Here is a 20,847-nt window from a genome sequence, read left to right on the forward strand (position 1 = left end):
CAAAGACCCTTTTTCCATATAAGGTGACAGATGGAAGTCCCAGGGGCTAGGATCTTCGGATGGCTGTTATTTGACCGCCTGCAGTGTGTGCATGTATGTGTGTGCACACGCGTGCATGCGTGCACCTGTTTCCCTCTACACCATCCCTTCCGTGTCACCCACCACAGTTCTTTGCTGACTTGTTTAGAGCATGCGGGCTCCAGGCGATGTCCCCATCCCTAAGCGAGCCCCAACAGCACTCAGATTTGATGCTCAATAGAAGTTTTCCACATGAACACACATCACTTGAACCTGGTAGCAAGAATCCTGCCCTTTCAGATAAACAAGAACATCCACAGTTAGCTGGACCAGATGCTGGTGTGCCTGCAGGGGAACAAGGCCCTCAGCCCTCATTTTTTATTCACAGACCAGAAGCAGGTGGGGTCTGGGCTTCCAGTTCAGTCCCACCTCTGAGGATCTAGCAGGCCTGGCCAGGTGAGTGGACAAGGCTTTCTGGGAGCAGAATCCTGGTTTGAAAGACAAAAGAGCAGCAGGGCAGCCAGAGCGGGAGAGTGGGAGGGAGGGAGGGAGGGAGGGAGGGAGAGAGAGTGCTCCTGAGCAAGTTCGGGCATGTCAAGCCTCCCTCCAGGCCAGCAAACACCACACAGAGGACACACACTCACATGGATGCCACTTCCACTCATAGGGCCAGGACAAAGAGGAAGACAGGGCGCTGGGAGTGCACTGTCACCCTAGTGAGGGGGCCTGCATCCCCAGAATGCTGGGAGCCCTGTAACCCAGGACCCTCACCCCTACCCCTCCAAACTCCAGGCACCCCAGGGAAATCCAAGGAGAGGCTGCCTTGGCACCCAGGACAGCCCTGAGAGTGTGACAGGCCCAGCTCTGCGTGGGGTCTGGGAGCCACCAGTGCACTTCAGCTGCAGAGCCAGTGCACCTGGGGTTCTCGGGGCCTCCCAGGAGGTCTGGGTGGGCAGGTCCATTTGCAGCAGCGCTCCCTGGCCAGCAAGCAAGAGGAAGCTGGAAGGCACCTGTGGTAGGCTCCGGTGGGCTGCAAGGCACGTGGTGATTTGGGGCTGAGGTTCTCCTGCAAAAAGGTTGACCCCATAGTCTGCCAAGTGCACTAATCATCGCTGCACTGCTGAGCTGGGTGTGCTGGGTGTGCGTGCTCCCGGGGCCAAGGGGAATGGACCGGTGCGGGGCTGGCCTGCTGGCTGCGGGTGTGACTGCCTGAAGGAAGCTCCCCAGGCAGAGGCCAGAGCAGAAACCCCTTGATCCCTAAGGATCCGCCAAGGACCCGTCTCTGCTGCAGACCTGCCATCGCGTGGTCACTGAGTCCTGCACCTGCACACTTGCCTAACCTCACTTAGAGATGAGGACACTGGGGTGGAATGTCCCCCCAGGGGGAGGAGCCTGACCCTCTCTTCCCTGACCTTGCCTCTTTCTACTGGAGTAAAGAAGGGGTCTTGGGGGGCTCAGAACAAAGGGCCACGCACCATGCTGGCAGAGGCTCCACGAGGAGGCCCGTTTTGTTAAGTCTGCTTAGACTTTCTCGTACAATAATAATAAAACCAGAATAATTACCAACATATGCAATGGGAACATTTACTAGAAAAATCTTGATTTCTGGCTGCTTTAGAGCACGTGTTCGTGGCCTCCCTACGTGATGGTATCGGAGATGGGGCCCAGGGGAGGTGATTAGGTCCGGAGATGGAGGCAGAACTTCTTTGCTCGGCCTGCTGAAATCACACAAGCTGCTGCTTGGCCCCCTTCCCTAATGGAGATAAGGACAGAAGGGGCACAGGAGTCATGGTAAGGTTTCTACGATGCGTTTCTCTTACAAGTCTCTAACTTTGTCCACCAGGATGAGAACAAGGGGCTTGTAGGTCAGTGGTGGGGACTGGCCATTTGCTCTCCTGGACTCACGGTGAGCCACAGCCCCTGCCACCCTCCACCCCGCAGTGAGGACGACCCTTCCACGACAAGTGGAAGTGACGTGAACGCTTCCGTGTGCTGCCCTTCTGCCCACTGGACGCGGCGGAGCTCATGACCTGGGCCTCCCCATGTAGACAGTGGAGGAGCCAGGGAAAGGGAATGTCTGGCTCTCTGAACCGCCACGTGGAGGGCAGCTGGCTGCCCGTTTGGAACTTGGGAATAGTGAGGAATAAACTTCCATCATTCAAAGTACAGTCACCATCCATCTTGGGGCCTGTTTGTTATGAAGCCTTTCCTGGGCTTGAAGTTCTACAGAGGAGACCCCAACACTGGCACGTGGCAGCTGAGGGGTGAGGAGCCCCTACCTTGGCCTGTGGCTTCACTGGCCAGGGTGGCAGGTGGTCCTGGGGGAGGGCCCAGGACCTGGGATGGTCATGGGTCTGCCTCTTCTGGGTGACTGAGCTGAGACCCATTCTTGGGAGTTCCTGGGCTGGGGAGAAAGTCACAGGGGACTGGGCACCAGGATGACACAGGGTGGCGGCTGCCCTCTGGTGCCAGTACTCCTCAGGGCGGGTTTACGAGGCTTTGCCATTAGGGCCTCTTTATTTTTTTTTTTTATTTCTATTTTTATTTTTTTAAAGATTTTATTTATTTATTAATGAGAGACACACAGAGAGAGGCAGAGACATAGAGAGAGAAGAAGGCTCCCTGTGGGCGCCTGATGTAGGACTCCATCCCAGGACCCCCGAGATCATGACCTAAGGAGAAGGCAGATGCTCAACCCCTGAGGCACCCAGTGCCCATCAGGGTGTCTTTAACAGGAGACCAGACAAAGCCATCCCAATGCTTCCTGGTGCAGGGCCACAAACCGCTCCAGGGAACAACAGGCCATCGGTCTGGCTTCCAGGTAGATTTTCATGGCTGGAAATGCCAGGGGCCTTAAAACTTTGATTTTCCATTTGCTTCAAATTTAAATCGCTAACTGCAGCGCTGGGGGAAGAGTCCAGGCCACAGGCAGTCAATAAGGCACAGAGGAGGTGACAAAGGAGCCACTTGGTGAGGAAGGTGACACACGGATCCTCACCTGTGAGCCACTTTGGGGAATGGAGTCCGTGTGACTTACGGGGACAGCCCTCTGACTGCAACCAAGGTGGGGCCGAGCAGAGCAGCGTCCCCTGGCACCCACGCCAGTTCCCTTCCCCAGCACTTCCCTGGGCCTTCTGGGAAATAGCAAGTGACACAAGCGGGACACGGATTTCCTGGAGATTTGTATCCGGCTTGGGAGCCACTGGCTGAGGGTGGTAGGAGTGACACGGGTCCTCTGAGAGACCAGGAATTATGCAGCGGCCGCTCCCCATGCGAGAGGCATAACCTCGCCCTTTATTCTGCTTTAATGAGGCAACCAATGCAAGTGTCAAAAAAAAGTTACATTCCAAAAGAGCCGAATCCCCTCTGACTCGCCCTCCCCGTGCTGTCTCCTCCTCTGAGGTCACCCCACTATCACGGAGGGATGCAGCCTTCCAGCTTTTGCACACATCTGTGCTCCCTGAGAAAATTTACAGCATGGAGAATAAACGGGATTTGGGGTGTTTTTAGAGAAGGCACATATATGACCTACTACTGCAATTGTTCTACATCCTGTGCTGGTCACTCAGGAACACGCTCTGGGATGGCTTTGTGTCCTGCATACACGCTTCCCTCTCTCTGACTCCTGTGCTTTTTGCTCCTGGACAAGGACTTCCTGAGCACCTGCCCTGCCAGGTGCCTCGGCTGCAGGTGAGCTTCGAGTCCCATGGGGGCAGGGGGGAATGACCAACAAGGACACAATGTGAGTATGACATGTGACCCCCGTGTGAGTGAGGGCCCCCAGTAAACAGGAAGCAGGTTGGGGGACTGGGGGTGGGGAAGGGACATCATCCAGCCTGTTTCAGGGCTAAGGAAAGAGGCCGAGACTAGCCCAAGCTCCAACGGTAAAGCCTTATTGTTCAAAAAGCTTTTTTTTTTTTTTTTTTTAAAGTCAGGAACATTGTTTTCCTTTAGAGAGTTTTTTAAAATTGTGGTAAAGATACAAATAATACAAAATTTGCATTTTAATCGTCTTTAAGCGTACAGGTCAGTGACATTAAGTATATTCACATTGTTGTGCAGCTGTCCCCACCATCCATGTCCAGAACTTCCCATGTTCCCAGGAGACACTGACCCTGTCCCTCTCCCAGCCCTGTGACACCGTCCACTCTCTGTCCCCAGGAGACATGGACCCTGTGCCTCCCCCGGCCCTGTGACCCCTGTCTACTCTCTGTCCCCAGGAGACACTGACCCCATCCCTCCCCCAGCCCTGTGACCACCATCCACTCTCTGTCCCCAGGAGACACTGGCCCCGTCCCTCCCCCGACACTGTGGTCATTGTCCACCCACTGTCTCTGTGAGTCTAATGACTCCAGAGCCCTTATCTACGTGGAATCATAGTGTCCTTTTTTCCCAGGGCTTCCCTGCTGTAAAAGTGCAAAGATGACCCTCCCTAAAGGGTGTCCCCAGACTGCCATAATGCAAGCAAAGCTGCAGAGAGGGTGGCATCAGAGTCCAGGCCCCGACCCGCTGGCCAGAGCTCACAGGGTCACAGAGCCCCACGGTCACCATATCGGTCACTGAACCCCTCCTCCATCCACAGAACAACAACCTGTACCTTGTGCCAAGACCTGCATCTGGACCAATGAGGGAGAGGTGACGCTCCCTACAGGCTGACCCCAGCCTAGCAGGGACAACAGGCAAGCAGGCAGTTAATTGGAAGGCTGTGCCAGGGCACCGTATGGGGAGGACACGGTGGACAAGCCTATTCCACTGGGCCCTGGATTTCCGGTGGTGCACCGAGGTGGGAGCGTGCAGAGAGGGCCACAGGCTGGGACAGGCCCAGCCAGGGGATGCTGCTGGGCACACAGCCTGTTCTCAAAACAAAAACAAAAACCAAACCAAACTGAAAAAACAAAAACCCCAAAACAAAACCCCATCAAACCAAATCAGGCCACTCTATCCAGAAGGCTCATTGAAAAGCACTCCTGGAAAATTAAATGACGACAGCAAACAAAATTTCTTCCTGGAACAGATGAGACCAGGCCAGATCCGGGGATGGAGACCAATCACCACTGTCCCCACGTGGGCGCTCAGGGGCCAGGCTGCTGTCTTCATGGCAAGGTCACAATGCGCGTGCTGCCACCAAGCCCCGGGCTGAGTCACCTCCTGCTCAGTGACCGCCACGTCCCAGGAAGAGGAAAGAGAGCCCTGGGGTGGGGGGCGGGGCTGGAGCCCAGGGCCAGGCGGCCACCTTCCCTGCGCCCAGAGAACAGTGTTCAAGAGCTACCCACTGAGCACCAGCCTTGGGTTCAAGTCCTGCCCCGACTCTCCCTCTTAATGCTGGCATGCGCAGTTGTCTAGTGTGCAAAAGGGCACTACTGCCACCTCTCTCGGGAGGCTGCTGCGTGTGCAAGGAGGTCCTGGCACACACGAGTGTTACTATCCCCAGGGCTGTGTGGCCCCCAGCACCACAGCTGGGATCCCACTGCCGAGATGGTAGCTCTCTGGTCACCTGTGCTGCTGTGCCCTCCTGGGCCACTCAGTGCAACCGGCCGAGGGTCTCAGGCAGGAAAGACTGCTTCCCTGCTGGCTGGCGAGGAGCCCATCAGGTTCTCCAGACACCCCTGGCCTTGCACGGGAGGCCAGGGGCCCCGGGGGCTCATTTCCCCAGCATGCCCTTGTGGACACTAACTGTCTGAGATCCCCTGACCCGTTGCCATGTTGAAGCCCTAACTCCCGGTGTGATGGCATCTGGGAGGCCCTCAGGGTCAGATGAAGTCAGGAGAAGCACCAGAGAGATGATGTCCTGCCCTCTCAGCCATGTGGGGATGTCAAGAACGCGGCCGTCTGCAAACCAGGAAGAGTCAGGACTCAAAGACCGTGCTCTGTACAGGAGCTGCGGCCCCAAGGCTCCCCGGGCAGAGGAGGGGCGTGCTCACCCCTGGACACGGGGACCCTGGGGAGGGGGGTGGTAGGGACCTGGAGGGCCTTACAAGGCACCAGATGGCCATGCAGCCCAGCCTGTGCTTGGGACCACAGAGCAGGAAATTCAGGGCTCCAGTGCCTCGACTTACCACAGAGTCTGTGCCACCTGCCGGGGGTATGAGAGGACCTGTGTGTCCACACACAACACACAGCCCTGCCTGAGGGTCAGGGCCGAATGGGCCCACGGACAACATGCATGGTGAGCTCAGGGAGGCAGAAACCTGCCGCAGGCGCCCTGCGCATCAGGCAGGGGGTGGCTGGCTGCTAAATCTGCCCCCCATACATTTGTCTTCCTCCTTCCCAGACCCGGGACTCACCCTTCCTTCGGGAGCCAGCCACCCCCACCGGGGAGGGCATGTGACCCCGCCTGGCCAGACAGCACCTCCCAGAGGTCCAGTGTCGCTGGCTCAGCGATGGTCATGTGACCCAAGGCGGGCCAGGGAGATACTCTTTTCTGCCGGGGCTCCTCCACCGATGGGATGAAAACCTGGAGCTCCTATGGACTGAGTCTGCCACCACCTCTGTAGGGAGAACCTGCTCGGGTATGAAGTCAACACCAAGGAACTCAGAGCTGGGAGAGAGAGCAAGATTCTGGGGACGCTGCTGAGCACCTGGATCCAGCTGGGCCTGAAGCCAAACATCTCTGGAATTTTCACTTACTCAAACTAGTCAATTCCCTCTATGTGCTGAGCCAGTCTGAATCCAGATCTGTCCGATGTACAGAAAGTTCTAGAATAACACAATTAGGGAGCATGGAGGAGATGGGGTGCTCTTGCTTTGCTTCCATCCTTAACCAATTCCCCTTGATGCTGAAGGACCCTGCTCCCCTCACCTCCTCCAGGAAGCCCTCCAGGGATCTTCCAATCGGTTATGACCTCCTCCTTCATGGACTTTCCATCTGCTTAGTCCGGGTCTCCCCTCAGGCCCTGAATTACTTTGCTGTCATCCCGGAAAGACATGGCAGGGCCCTGCAGCACTCTGGCCCCCTGAGCCTGGGCTTCCTTGCTGGTGAATGGGACTATCGCTGACCTGCCCTTCTGGGGATGCAGGGCTCCCACAAGAGGCACCCACACAGACTGTCAGGGAGCAGCAGACAGGGCGGCTCCTGTGGGCAACCACGGCATTGACCCTCGCAGCACATACGACTCTGGGCAGCTGGCTGTGAGTCATGGGGCTTGAGTGACCGTCCCTCCCCTGGAGCTGCTCCTGCCCCCACGGCCCCCCGTCCCTCTAGGATGCCGTGACCCACATCACCTGAGGTGTCCCGCCCAGGTGTCTCCATTCCTCACACCTCGAGCCCCCTTGGGAGCTACCCACCAACAGTCTCCGAACGGTCAGCCACCAAAACCCAGGTGTCTGCCCGTTGGCACATCCTGTCCTATAGTTCTTCTGGCCATGCCACCAGCGGTCACCTGGCTCCTCTGGTCTCACCCTCCTTGGCCCTACTTCTTCCTGCCTCAGCCTCTGCAAATCCAGGGTCAACGGGCCTAAGTGCCTCCTTAGCAAAAATCACCCCCTTGAGAAAGTGCACTGCGAGGCATGTCCTGTCCCCTCCAGACCAGCTCAGATGATACCATCGTCCTGGGGGATGCTCCCAGCCCACGTCTCAGGCCCTACCCCTTGGTCAGGTGCATGCTGGACACTGTGCAAGATGCTCCATGAGGACGTCTCATTTCATGCTCACACAGCACTGCTTCTGTTCTGTCCCCCACCTCAGGAATACTTCCCCACCCTCCAGCCCACCATGCTCCTTCCCTGGCCGGCCCCTGCATGCTGCCTCTTATTCCAGGCCTCGTGGCAGAGAAGCTCACAGCGTGGCCTCCGAAAGAGTCACCTGCCTGGACCACAGCCTGGCTCTGCCACTTGCTTGCTATGTGTCTGTGGGCAAGTGAATTCCCCTCTCAGTGCTCCAGGCTCCTCGTACAGAAAAATGACCTGACAGGAATATTCAAATGAAACTGAGCTCTAAGTGAGCTTGCGCATGTGAAATCCCCCCAAACGGAGCCTGGCACACAGGAAGTGCTCAAGAAATGGTACCATTTCCCAGGATTACTGTCATTGTCGTGGCTGAGGCTGCAAATAACACAAGCCACGGCGACGAGGGTAACAGTGGGACCTGCTCCCCGGTAGTGGAGTTGCTAGTGGCCTTGAGCTCTGTCTCCGTGGGCCGGGGCTGCCCTCCCTCTGCTCTCCCACTTCTCCTGCCAGGCCGAGCGCAAAGACGGCCACTTACCAGGGGCTCACTGAACGCCCGTTGCGTCCGCCCAAGGCTGGGTCAGCAGTTTCGATAAACACAGAGCTGCCATCTGACCCAGCAAGTCCACTCGGAGGTGTACACCCCAAAGAACTGAAAACACAGGTGACAGCCAAAGGTAGAAACGACCGGACTGTCCATCAGTGGACAAATGGATACACAAAATGTGGTTTTATCCACACACTGAAATGTTATTTGGCCGTAGAAGGAATGAAGTACGGACACACGCTCCCCCACGGGTGAACCTCGGAAACGTTCTCAGTGAGAGGAGCCGGTCGCAAACCGCCACGTGTCGTAGGTTCCACACCTAAGGAGTGTGTGGAGCAGACAAAGCCACTGAGACAGAAAGTGGATCGGTGGTTGCCTGAGGCGGAGGGTGGTGGGGGGATGGGAAGTGGCTGCTGGTGGGGACAGGGTGTGTTTTAGGGGATGAAAACATTCTGGAACTAGAGCCAGGTGATGGTGGCACAACACTGCGAGTGCACGAAATGCCATGGGGTTGTGCACTTAAAAATGCCTAATGGGTGAATCTTATGGTATGTGTGTTTTACCACAATGCCAGAGACCTGTACATTGAGAACAGTACGTGTGTATAGGGAGGAGACAAAATGTGTCTCTGACAGACACACATAACGAAATAAAAATCTGAGAAGATAAACATTACAACAACCCTGTCTCCTGGCAGCATCACCTGACTTTTCCCTTTGGCTCGTCCATATTCCTAATTTTACCTAAGTGGGCGTGACTTACGCCAACCGTAAAGGAATAACACGCATGTAAAAACCAGTCATCAGGCATACATGGGGGCAGAGTTTATTCCAAATCCCTAATGGTTTCTGAGAGCAGAGGCACACATCCCCCTAGAAAGTCTGTGGGATTTGAGTGGGCATTGGGAGAGGGTTCCGGAACTTCAGGAGAAGGACTGGCTTAGTGTGGTTCTCTCCGTCCCCTGTGTCTGTGCTTTTTGAGGTGCTGGCCCTGGCTGGGGGGTTGGGAGTATGAGGGAGGTGGTCTAGGAGAGACGAGCCACCCCTCCAGCATGGATGTTTCCTGCATGTGCTCTCAGGGCTTCTAGATGTCCTCAGTGGAGTCAGCTAGCCTCTGGGCCAGGCCCCAACTTCACCAGGAGCTCACTCATTCCATCAACATAAACCAGGCTCCTGCTCTGCACCAGACTGCTCTCCTGGGTGCTGGGAAGACCCCAGGCTCACGATGAGGGCTCTGCCCTCGGAGGGCACTCAGGCTCTGGAGGGGAGATGTTCAGCCAACACATCCCATATTACATAAACTTAACACATGGCAAAGCCGAGAAGAGAAACGTCCCTCAGCAGAGGCATGCAGTTTGTGGAGGTTTGTGCCATTCAGATGGGGTTGGTCAGGGAAGGTCTGGAAGAGGTGGTGTGGGCAAAGACCAGGCACAAGAGCAGGCATGGGCAGAGGGAGTGGAGAGGGAGAGAAGGGATGTGCAGGGGGCTGGAGATGGGAGGCTGGGGGCCACAGGGCCTCAGGGCCACAGTAAGAACTGGATTTTACTGAAGAGTGATGATGGGAAAGCCTCCCTAGAGATGTAAATGGAGCACAGGCTGGAGACTCAGGAGAGGACCTGGGACAGCAGTCCAGGCAGGGGCTGGACTCTCAAGTGACTTCTCACCTGAGCATGAGCATGAGCAGAAAAGCAGGGAGCTCGGGGTGTGGCCCTAGGCCACGTGGGGGCTTTGCGACTCTGAGCTGCTATTTGACTTCTCTGTGCTTCACCTTCTCCACCTAAGAAATGAGGATGGTGTTAGAACCCACCTCCCAGGGTTCTGGTGAGTCTTTGGGGAAGTAGCATGCACAGAGCACAGTGGTGTGGGTTTAGCTGTGGGAGGACGCTGGTAAAAGCACAGCAGGAATGGCACAGGGTTGGGGGAGGGGACGTCGGTCTAATGCCCTTGCCTGGGAGAAAACCAGAAACACTAGTTCTGTATCACGAGCTACAGGGCATTGGCCTATCCGGCACCACCCTGTTTGGGCCCAGGGGTAACTGTGAATGGCGCTGGTTCCTGGAGATTAGCACTCCCCTGCCTCCTCCCCCTCTTACCACACCCTGTCCCTCCTGAGCCCATACCGGGCACCAGGATCCTCATGGGGCTCACACCTGACCTCAGTGTGGCAGGTTCCATGGGGGAGAGGTTCCTGGGTGGGAACACACTGCCTTGGCAGGGAAGGGGGCCTGGCTGGGTTGGGAAGGCTCTGCATCCCTCCCAAGGGCAGCAAAAACAGCAACATAATAGTAATGGTCCTTCTTGCGTGTACTACTTAGCTTATGCCCCACATTTTCTATGTGTCTTACACTTACAAACTCACTTAACCCTCAGGAGGCTCTATGAGATAGATATTTTTCTTCTTTTTTTTTTTTTAAGAAATTTTATTTATTTATTCATGAGAGACCCAGAGAGAGGGACAGAGACACAGACAGAGGGAGAAGCAGGCTCCCTGAGGGGAGCCTGATGTGGGACTTGATCCCAGGACCCCAGGATCACGCCCCAAGCCAAAGGCAGAGGCTCAACCACTGAGCCACCCAGGGGTGCTCTTCTATTCCCATGATGCTCTACTTATTCCCATGTTGCAGATGAGAAAATCGAGGCACAGAGGGATTGTATGACTTGCCCGAGGCTACACAGTGTGTAGGTGGGGTAGTTGGATCCAGGAGGGCTGTCTCCTAGGACAATACCTCTAATCCCTGCTCTGACCTGCTTCTTGAGGACAGAGGCTTCCAGCCTGCCTCCATCTCCTGTCGCCAGCCACAGAGTCCCTGGTAAAACCCCCGAGTGAGCTTGCCTCCAGTGCAGAGTGAGGCCCCATGAGTCAGCTCTGCATTTAAGGCCCTTCCTGACTTGGAGGTCCCATCCTCTTCATCCTTCCTGGGTCTCCTGACACTTCCTACACATTGCTACGTGCTCCTGCCTCTGCGCCCTTTGTGGTCTCCCTCTGTAGTGCCTTCCATCACTTAACAGATTCTGACTATGTGCCTGCCATGAGCTGGGCTCTAGCTGGCCCTTTAGGTCAGGTCAGGCAGAGACAGTACATGTGTTGTGAACGGATGTCTCAGAGACTGTCTGGGAGGCTTCCCTTTGGAGGGGCCACTGAACAGAGATCTGAGGGTGAGCCAGTTATGCAGGTGGAGGAGGAGGAGGTAGGAGAGGGATAATGAAGAGCATGGGTGAGCAGCGTGAGCAAGTGCTGGGGGTGGGAGGAGGTGTGGCACGTTCAGCAGACCAGGGAGAGAGGGCCAGGGTCAAGCCCATTTGTCTTTCCAGGTTGGATGTGTGTGTCACAACCCCAACTCATCTGAATAACCCATCCCTTCCTCTCACATCCCTGATCTCACATCCACATCCCCAACTCATCTGAATAACTCACCCCTTCCTCTGTGTTCCAGCCCTAAGTCTCAACAGAGGTGTTCAGGCTTCTCTTTCCACTCCACTTTGCCTCTCAAGGGCAAAGATGGCCTCTATTCATCTCCAAAACTGAGGGCTGAGCACAGAGGAGGTGTGCTGAAAAGTCTTATATGAAACCAAAGGTCCCAGGTAAAGGGGACTGGAAACTCTCTGTGGCTGGTTGGTCTCACGGCACCAAAGCAAGGAGACCACTCAGGACTTTCCAGCATCAGATTGTAACCATGACCTTATACTCCTCCTTCTCTGGCCCTTCTCTTTTTAACTCTTCTTACTGTTGGCATGCACACACTCTAATTCTCAGGACTGACAAACTCCATCAATTAGAAGATCCGATAGGGCATTTAGCATGAGGCCTTCCTTCAGTTCATTTGCCAACCTAACCGCTTGTATCATGAAATGCCCCACAAAAGGGCGCGCAGACAGAGACAAATCAATGCTAACGAGAGCCCGCTGAGCATACTGGGAGGTAAGTGAGTGGGAGGAAGGGAGGGAGGGCAGGTGGAGAGGACCCAGGAGGGATTCTTTCAGGGGAGTGAAGAGGCCCATCAGAGAACTCTGAACCAGAAGCTTCCAGTGTGGAACTCTCTGCTCACCATGCCTCCTGCAGACCCCAAAGCATGTGGACTGAGGCTGGGTCTACAGCATCCTCCTCAGGTTGAGGAAGATAGTTATAAGATTATGTTTCAGTGACTTGAGACTTGAACAGTGCATCAAAGAGATGCAAGCTTGGGAGTCAGCACTCCTTGTGAGGCCCTTAGTATCCATCTAATCTCTCAGTTCTATCACCTGCAAAAAAGGCATAAATGCCTACTTCCCAGGAGTGTCCATCACCGAACACAGGTTTTGGGTCCTCTACTAAGCATAAGGCATGTACTGGGTGCTGGAAACACAGTAGGGACCAGGTCAGCAAGCTCTCCAGCCTGCAGGGAGCAGGTAGTTTTATGAGGGAGGTGGACAGTAAGTTGATCTCTCAACACATATAATGATTCTGATGGTGGAAGGAGCACACAGTGGAGTGACAGAGTCAGGGGCAATCAGAGGGTGCCCAGGGAGGCCCTCTGGGAAGGTGATGTGTAACCCCAGAGCTCAGTGATGAAGTGAAGGTTGGCTGAGAGCACAGGACGCTGCAGACACTCAACCCATATTGGTCCCTTCACCACCATCCCCCCTACCCCTGCCTCACGGGAGAGATTTCCCCACCAAGCAGACAAGTACACTCACTGAATAAGAAGCTGTGGCGCCCAGGAAGGCCAAGGACTCAGGATGCAGGGGTGGGAGGGGCCAGGGAATGAGAGAGGAAGCACCAAGGCCTCTCACCAGGCTGCTGCTTCTCCTTTGGCTGGGCCACCATCCTCCGAGCTCTCAGGTTCAGCACCGCGGAGAGCTCCCCCACATTGGGGAGAGATTCAGCACCGCGGAGAGCTCCTTCTGACTTTCTCCCCCTACTGCTCCCTGCCACTGCCCAGCCACACTGTTGCCCTCGTGTCAACTGACATTCCACACCCTCTGTGGACTGGACCCAGTCACTCCCAGCTCCAGAACACTTGGCCACTCCCCAAATCCACCTTGAATGTTCCTGAACCCTAAGCTTTCCCTGGGATCCTTCCTTCCTGAGTTCTGCCTATAGAAACCCCATGCACCCAACTAAGCATGGTGCCAACGCCATCTCTTTCACAAAGTCCTTTTTCAGATTTATCTTGGGGCCTTCACCATATTCTGCGTTTGCCCCCTTCCAGTTCCCAGAGGATCTGAATCTGATTCATATCTTTTCTCCCCACATACCAGTCCAGCACCTGAATGAATGAAATTGCAAAAGTGATTTGTACAATTGCTACCAATTTTTGAGATCTCACTCTGCCAGGAACCATGCTACATGCTTCAAATACATTTTTGTTTACACTTTAAGAAACTGAGGACAAGGGATGAGAGATGAGCCCAAGTTCGCATTCAAATAGTCAGGTGACAGAGGCTGGATTCAAACCCAGATCATACTGCACGGCCGGTGCCCTTGACCATGGCTCCTTTTTGTCTCTATCCAACCCAGTGCACTGCCATCTGCCAGGCCTACAGAGCCTTGAGCACAGCAGCCGTGGTCCCCTGAAGTGATTCTGAATCTTTTTTTAGCCTGAAATTGAAATCACTGATGCTTCAAATTAGAACCCCAAAATGAATGAGCCAAGATTTCAGATTTGCAATAGCTAAGATGCCCGCATCTACCTTCTCAGCAGGATTCTGGGCTGCTCCTCAGCCTGGACCACCTGTTCCCAGTCAATATGGAGGGTGAAGTGAACCATTCTCTGGGCACAGAAGGGACTATGGCTATGTGTAGGAAATGGTTCCAGGTTCCCAGGCTCTGCCAAGAGCCTTTAGAGTCTTGGAGAACAAGACCCCAGGGTTAAGAGGCCCAGATTATGAAGACCCCAATGCTATGAGCCTCAAAGGGCCAAGATTGTAATGACAATTATTTGCCATAGGCACTGGCATTGTCTGAAGGCAAGCAACAAAAGCAGCTGTGCCCCTCTGTGCTGACTTTTATTTGCTGCTAAAGGAATGTTTTTCAGTCCTCACTGAGAAATTAGAGCCCAGCAAGCTGGGCAGGGGAATAGAGAGACAGATCAAGATGGCCATGCTTACCCCCTGCATTGACCCAGGTGCTGGCAACCCAGAAGCAGGGGAGCTGGAGTGGAGGGTTGGCCGGGCGGCCCAGGCCTTTTCCAAAATGTGTACACAGACCTTCAGAAGAGAAATGCTTCACACTTGGAGAGATCACAGACAGCCACTGGGCCCTGCTTGCCTTTGACCTGAAATCAAACTTCAGGACTGAAGTATCAATGTGATTCAAAGTCAGGAGTTCACCAGTCTCCCTAGCTTCCTGATAATATCAGCTGGCATTTGGTCTTAACTTACTTACTGAATTAAATACTCATTTAAAATTACTTAAATAAGATGTTACAGAATTTGAGAGGTGGGGTGGGTAGAGTTCCCAGCTTGGCCATGTGGGCATTAGCGGGACATGTGATGAAGCCTTTCATGCTATCCTGAAAGGCAAAACAGAGAAATGTGAGCTGGGTATTGTGGCTGAACAGCTGGATGGAAGGGATGCTGGCACCGGGGAAACCGCAACAGGGCTCTGGCCTCAGCCCTGGGATTCGTGGCTAGAGGGCAAAATGGGAATCATGAAGAGAAATTCCAAGATTACCCAAAAGCCAGACTTGTGCCAGAACAGAACTGAGCAAGGCAATGAAGGAGTGTCCTGGGAGCAGAGGTTCAAGCCAAATCTGGAGGTGTGCCTGCCAGGGATACTTGGGGCCGGGGGGTGGGGTGGAGCAGGTGCCTGCATAGCTAATAAGTCATCCACAGAGAGGTACCAAGAAGGTATGGCCAATGCACTCTTGGCGACACTATGAGCTTGGCACAGGGCTCTGCAATGGCTCCATGCTTGAGATGGTAGTGGTAACAAGTCAGTGGTAAAGGCAGTGGTAACGAGTGCCATCTGTGACTTACTATTATTAATTGTTCAACTAACAGTCATTGGTTCCCTCTTCTCAGGCATCATGAATGACGATGAAGGGACAGGATAATCATCAACAGCAAATGCTGATGGAATGCCAACTCCGTGCCCAGCACTGCTGGCCCTCAGCCTTCTCCTAACTAACACGACCATCACTCACAGCAGCCCACATGTCCAGAGGTCATGGCACATAGCTCATCTTGGTGACTGAACAACCCCATTTTGCTGATGGGGACACTGAGACCCAGGAAGCATGTGCTGATCAATGACGTGTGAAGCCACCAATTGGGCCTAACCTGAACTCTGTCTCCTCTCGTTCCCACAAATTAATTTTGGAGCTGGGAGAGGCTGGCTGGTAACTGCCAGGCTTTACAACTGTTCATAGCTCCAGCCTAGTTAAAAGTAATGGTTTAGGCAAATGTGTGCTAGAACTTGTGTTATGTGTTTTAAGTCCCATTCTCAAGTGCCAGCCAAAGAAACATTTTATAAGATACTCAAACGGTCTCTCAGGAAAACACCGGGGCATCCCTCTTAGCGTCCTCACTTCAGTGCAAACTGAGATTATAAAACAGTTGTAGGCCATCACTAGTGCAAGCATTTAATACGAGGAAAAGTAATTAGCAAACTCAAGCATCACTTTTCAAGGATGAAGGATATTGCTGCCTGCTTTAATTGCAAGGGAAAACCTATTTAGGGAATTAACACAAAAACGAGATTGGCCACTTCAGGGCTAAGAAAACAATCACAAAAACCATAGGAGCCTCCAGCACGGCATCAGGTTGGTGAGCAATGGCCCCAGGAAAATAATTAATGCCCAGGAAAGTGTTCTCATCCCGAAAGCAAACAGCAACACCTTGGCCAGGGAGGCTGAGACACCACTCAGCTGTGTGCGACAGCTTTGCCTAAAGAATTACTTTATATTTATGAAATTAATACCTGTCAAAAAAATTAATGCTGTCATTCTGGAAAATCTGAGAAATAGACAAAAGTCTGAAAAAAGAGAAAATTACCACACATGATCCCATCACCCCATAGGTTAACATTTCCTTTCTTTTTTTTTTTTTTTTTTTTTTTACTTTCTAGGCCTATTTTGGGGAGAGGTGGTATAATTTAGATGGCATTGTGCAGATAATTTCGGTTCTGCCCTTTTCACCTAATACAAGGTGATCAGTTCTCATTAGTACCAGCACCTCCTTGCAAGCGTGATTTTTACTGCTTTCTTTCAAATCCACTACGGATGTGTGATGTCCCCTTCACAATTTCCTCACAGCCCCATCCCCTTATTTTGTTTTTGCTGGTCTGCACTCTGCCTGTTTTTAGATCATTCCCTTAGAATGGATTCCTAGATGTAAAATTCCTGATTCAGCTTTATGGCTCTTATTATATACTGTCACATTGACTTCTAAAAAGTTTATGGTAATTTATTCTTTCACATAGCAACATATGAGTGCTGTCACCAGCGATGGATATAGTAATAATAATAATAAAAAAAGCGTTTGCTAATTTGAAAATAAGAATTGGCAGCTCATCATCTGTTTTTCTTCTTACCCTCTGCCCATTTATACGTCAAGCACATCAAAGCATCTCTCACGAATCTCTGAGCTGTGGCATTATTGTGTGAGGCAGCCCTGGTCGGAATCCCAGTGTCTCCAGGCATCTGCTCTGTGACTGTGGGCAAGTGATTGAACATCTCTGTGTTCAGTTTCCTCTTCCGCAATGTGAGGATGACAACAGATGCCATGCTATGGGCTCATGGTGAGGGTCAGATGGGATTGTGGAGTGCCTGGCAGGTACAGCCACAGTGACTATAAATGAGGACATGGGGCTTGGTCGTGTTTGTCACAAATGTTGTTTGCCTCTTTGATGTTTACTGTTTAGTTGTATTATGAACAATTCTTGAGATAGAGGATGTTTAAGAAAGTGAGGCAAGAAACAAAACTTGGGTTTCCAAATGGGGAACTTGGGGAGGGAAGGCAGCCCTGGTGTCGCAGCAAGGAGATGAGTGCGGGACCCGCTGATATACTTGTTAGAAGGTTCAGAAAGCCAACATGATCAGGCCAGCTAGCCATCACTCTGCCTGACACCAGAACCCCTGGCAGCATCACCAAGTGTCCTAAAGATGTCACGCCCAAGCTCCTGCCTTGAGACACTGACTCTGAAGAGGTGTGGGCTGGCAACCAGGTCTCTCTAGAAATAAGGCCGGTGGCCCTGATGCCCAGCCAGGTGTGACTGGATGCGGCTGACCGACCATCCAGTGTGGGGAGTCCTTTGCAGGACACCAAAGGGACATCCCCAAACCTCTATGTCCCTTTAATTACTGCATGCAAACTGTCATGTGAGCCATCTATGTCTCTTTATGATTCCATCAAAGTGGCCTCTCCTGCCCCATCTCGTAGGGGTGGAGACACCTAACCAAGACAAGACAATCTCAAGGAAAAAGCAGATGAAGTCTTCAACAATCTGTGCCTGACGGCTGCTTCTACCTCTAAATACATTGCTTTCAGTTCTCTGGCAAGCTTCTCTCTTTTATTTTTTTTCTCTCTTTATTAAGCCCAGCTTGAACTGGTTTCCTATTGTAACCAAAAGGGATGCAGGCCTTTATCATTCCTGGCTGGTGGAGTCCCTATGGAAAGAAAACCTTGCCCTGACTCCCCTGCTCGTGTGTCTCCCTGGCCTGTCACTGCTGCCCGGACCCATTTCTCTGCAAGCATGGCTCCCCGGAAGGACTCCTCCTCCACTGCCCTGCCCACTCCCACTGCCTCCTAAAGCTCTCTGGGAAAGCTCCAGCAGCACCAGCAATCCAGAGGCTTCCAGCACATCAAGCTGATCTGAAAGTGATAAATACACATAGTCTATGGATCCCCCACATTCAAATGCCCCCTCAGTGGGGCCCATATTCCTCCTTCTCCACTTCCAAAATGAATTTGCCTGGCAACCCACTGGCACACTAGGACCCATATATCTCACTGTATTGCTTGGTTTCATGATGGCCTTTTACATGGAACTCTACTTGAAGCTTTTGCTTTTTGGCAGAAGGGTGGAGGGCATGGTCAGCAAAGAAACAGTCCCAGTGACAATGGAGCAAATTCCTCCCAAATGCTAAGGAAGGAGGGACATAAATTCTGGAGGATAATCACCCAAGAAAAGCACACACAATAGGAAACTCTTCATGACAGGCACTGGTGATGCCAGCAAGATGACCGAGTCCAAGAAGGAAGAAGGAAGTTCTGCAGATGCCTGGGACTTTGAAGAGGGAACATTCCTATCAAAAGTTGCCCCTTGGTCTCCACATTCAAACTGCGGCATGTGTTTTTAAAGAGAATATAAACAACTGACATGCCATGAGTTCCCTTCCAAGAGCAGAGAGATAAAGAAGCTGACCCAGGGGAATATGGGGCAAGAAGGACAATTTGCCCCCACTCGCAATCCTCGCACATGGGACCCTGAGCATCACCAAGGCTCAGAAACCCTATTGACTCTAGGAAGGGCTTCTGGCCAAAATCAAGATTCACCTGAGACATATGAATTCATTTAGAATGATCCCTCCAAGGTTGAAGCCTTTCAATGGAAAGTGTAGAAAACTGTTGGAAAACGCTCGTACCTATAAGGCTTTAAGTGATTTTACCATTCCAGGGGTGAAATCCAGTGGCTAGGAAAACACCTCAATGGATATTCTCAGTCTTTTTAATCTACCACCTAAAGGAGACTTTCTGAGTCCCATGAGTAGGTTGAAAATGCACTGGGTGGGGGCAAGTTTCCAAGAGTTCAGCCCCCTGATCCTTCCATTACCATATGACCCTCAAAGACCCTCCAGTTCCCCCCCACCATTAGCATATGACCCTTAGTAAGATCCCCTGGTCTTCCATTAGCATATGACCCTCAGAAAACCCTCTGGACCCCCATTAGCATATGACCCTCAGTAAGATCCCCTGGTCTCCCATTAGCATATGACCCTCATTAAGCATCCAGGTCCCCCTATTAACATATGACCCTTAGTAAGATCCCCTGGTCTTCCATTAGCATATGACCCTCAGAAGACCCTCTAGACCCCTACCCTGGTCTTCCATTAGCATATGACCCTCAGAAGACCCTCTGGACCCCTACCCTGGTCTTCCATTAGCATATGATCCTCAGAAGACCCTCTGGACCCCATTAGCATATGACCCTCAGTAAGATCTCCTGGTCTCCCATTAACATATGACCCTCATTAAGCCTCCTGGTCCCTCCATTAGCATATGACCCTTAGTAAGACCCCTTGGTCCTCCATTAGCATATGACCCTCAGTAAGACCTCTTGGTCCCCCTATTAGCATATGACTCTTAGTAAGACCCCCTGGAACCCCACTAGCATATGACCCTCAGTAAGACCCCCTGGTCTTCCATTAGCATATGACCCTCAGTAAGACCCCCTGGAACCCCACTAGCATATGACCCTCAGTAAGACCCCCTGGTCTCCCATTAGCATATGACCCTCAGTAAGACCCCCTGGTCTCCCATTAGCTCTGTGACCCTCAGTAAGACCCCCTGGTCTCCCATTAGCATATGACCCTCAGTGAGTAGGCCCTGGTGCTGTGGAGGGCTTACTCCTCCTTCAGGTCCTTGTGACATAATAACACCAACAAACATTAATGCACCACAGGGCCAGTCATTCCTAGAATCTTGGAATTCAGAGATTATCTAGAATATAAACCTATTTCAAAATGGCAAATATATGTCCTTATCAGAGGTTAAAAGAATGTCCAAGGAAGGGCTTTGACAACAGAAGTGCAGAAACCCTTCATGCCCCAACTTCCACGGAGGCTTCAATCTGACCAGGTGGCTTGCCTTCTCTGCCCAGGCTAGGCACACGCTGCAGATGCGTCGGCCAACCAGGTGCAGCTCTGCTTTACCCTGAAAGGGATGGGCCCTGCACATGCTCTGAGGCGCTCCCACGTTTCCTTTATTGACTAGTTTATCAAGGAAGCAGTCCAATGAGCCTAACAACGGGGCACACGCTTGTATCTGCAGCCTTCATTTATTATTTAAAACCAAGAACCAGCACTGGCTGTGTCAACCTATTGGAGCCTCTGTTTCCGGGTCTCTTTGTCACACACACACACACACACACACACGCACACGCACACGCGCGCGCACACACACACACACACACACGGTGAGGAGACTTACATCACAACTACATCCTACAGAAGATGATTCAACCAGTCTCTGCATTTTTGTGAGGTTACAAATCGAGTTAACCCATGAGAGCACAGCAGGATCCGGTCTCCACCATTCTGGATATGCACCCAAGGTCTCATCCAAGCTAGGTTCTGATTGGTCAACAATAATTTAAATTCATCTTTCAGCAAATAAAATGAGACCAACCCAAGATACCTGGAAGAAGGTAAAGCACCTTCTCCATTTTCCTTGGCTCTCTCTCCTCCACAGAATCTTTCCTTCTGGACTTCCTTCAGTTCACCAGCTTTGAGAAGTACTAAAGAGATCAGGAGCAAACCTGAGCTTGGAAGCACCCCAGAAAGCTCAGGCATAATGAGGAGAACTGCTCTTAGTGGCCATCTCGCCATGGTCTGGGTCTCCCTTGTACAACAAGCAAGTGTCTGGCTGGCCTGGTGTCAGGCCACCTGGTGTCAGGATACCAGGCCTGGTATCCACCCCTTC

The 20,847-nt window shown here is 52.6% G+C and overlaps 1 protein-coding gene across 7 annotated transcripts in view; it reads right to left on the reverse strand.

Moving 5' to 3' along the window:
- SHANK2 (SH3 and multiple ankyrin repeat domains 2) overlaps window positions 1-20,847 on the reverse strand; it is a 510,376-nt gene that overhangs the window by 127,783 nt on the left and 361,746 nt on the right. The gene's annotated exons all lie outside the window — the stretch shown is intronic.

This window comes from Canis lupus, chromosome 21, assembly GCF_048164855.1.
Source record: "Canis lupus baileyi chromosome 21, mCanLup2.hap1, whole genome shotgun sequence".
Taxonomy (NCBI): domain Eukaryota; kingdom Metazoa; phylum Chordata; class Mammalia; order Carnivora; family Canidae; genus Canis; species Canis lupus.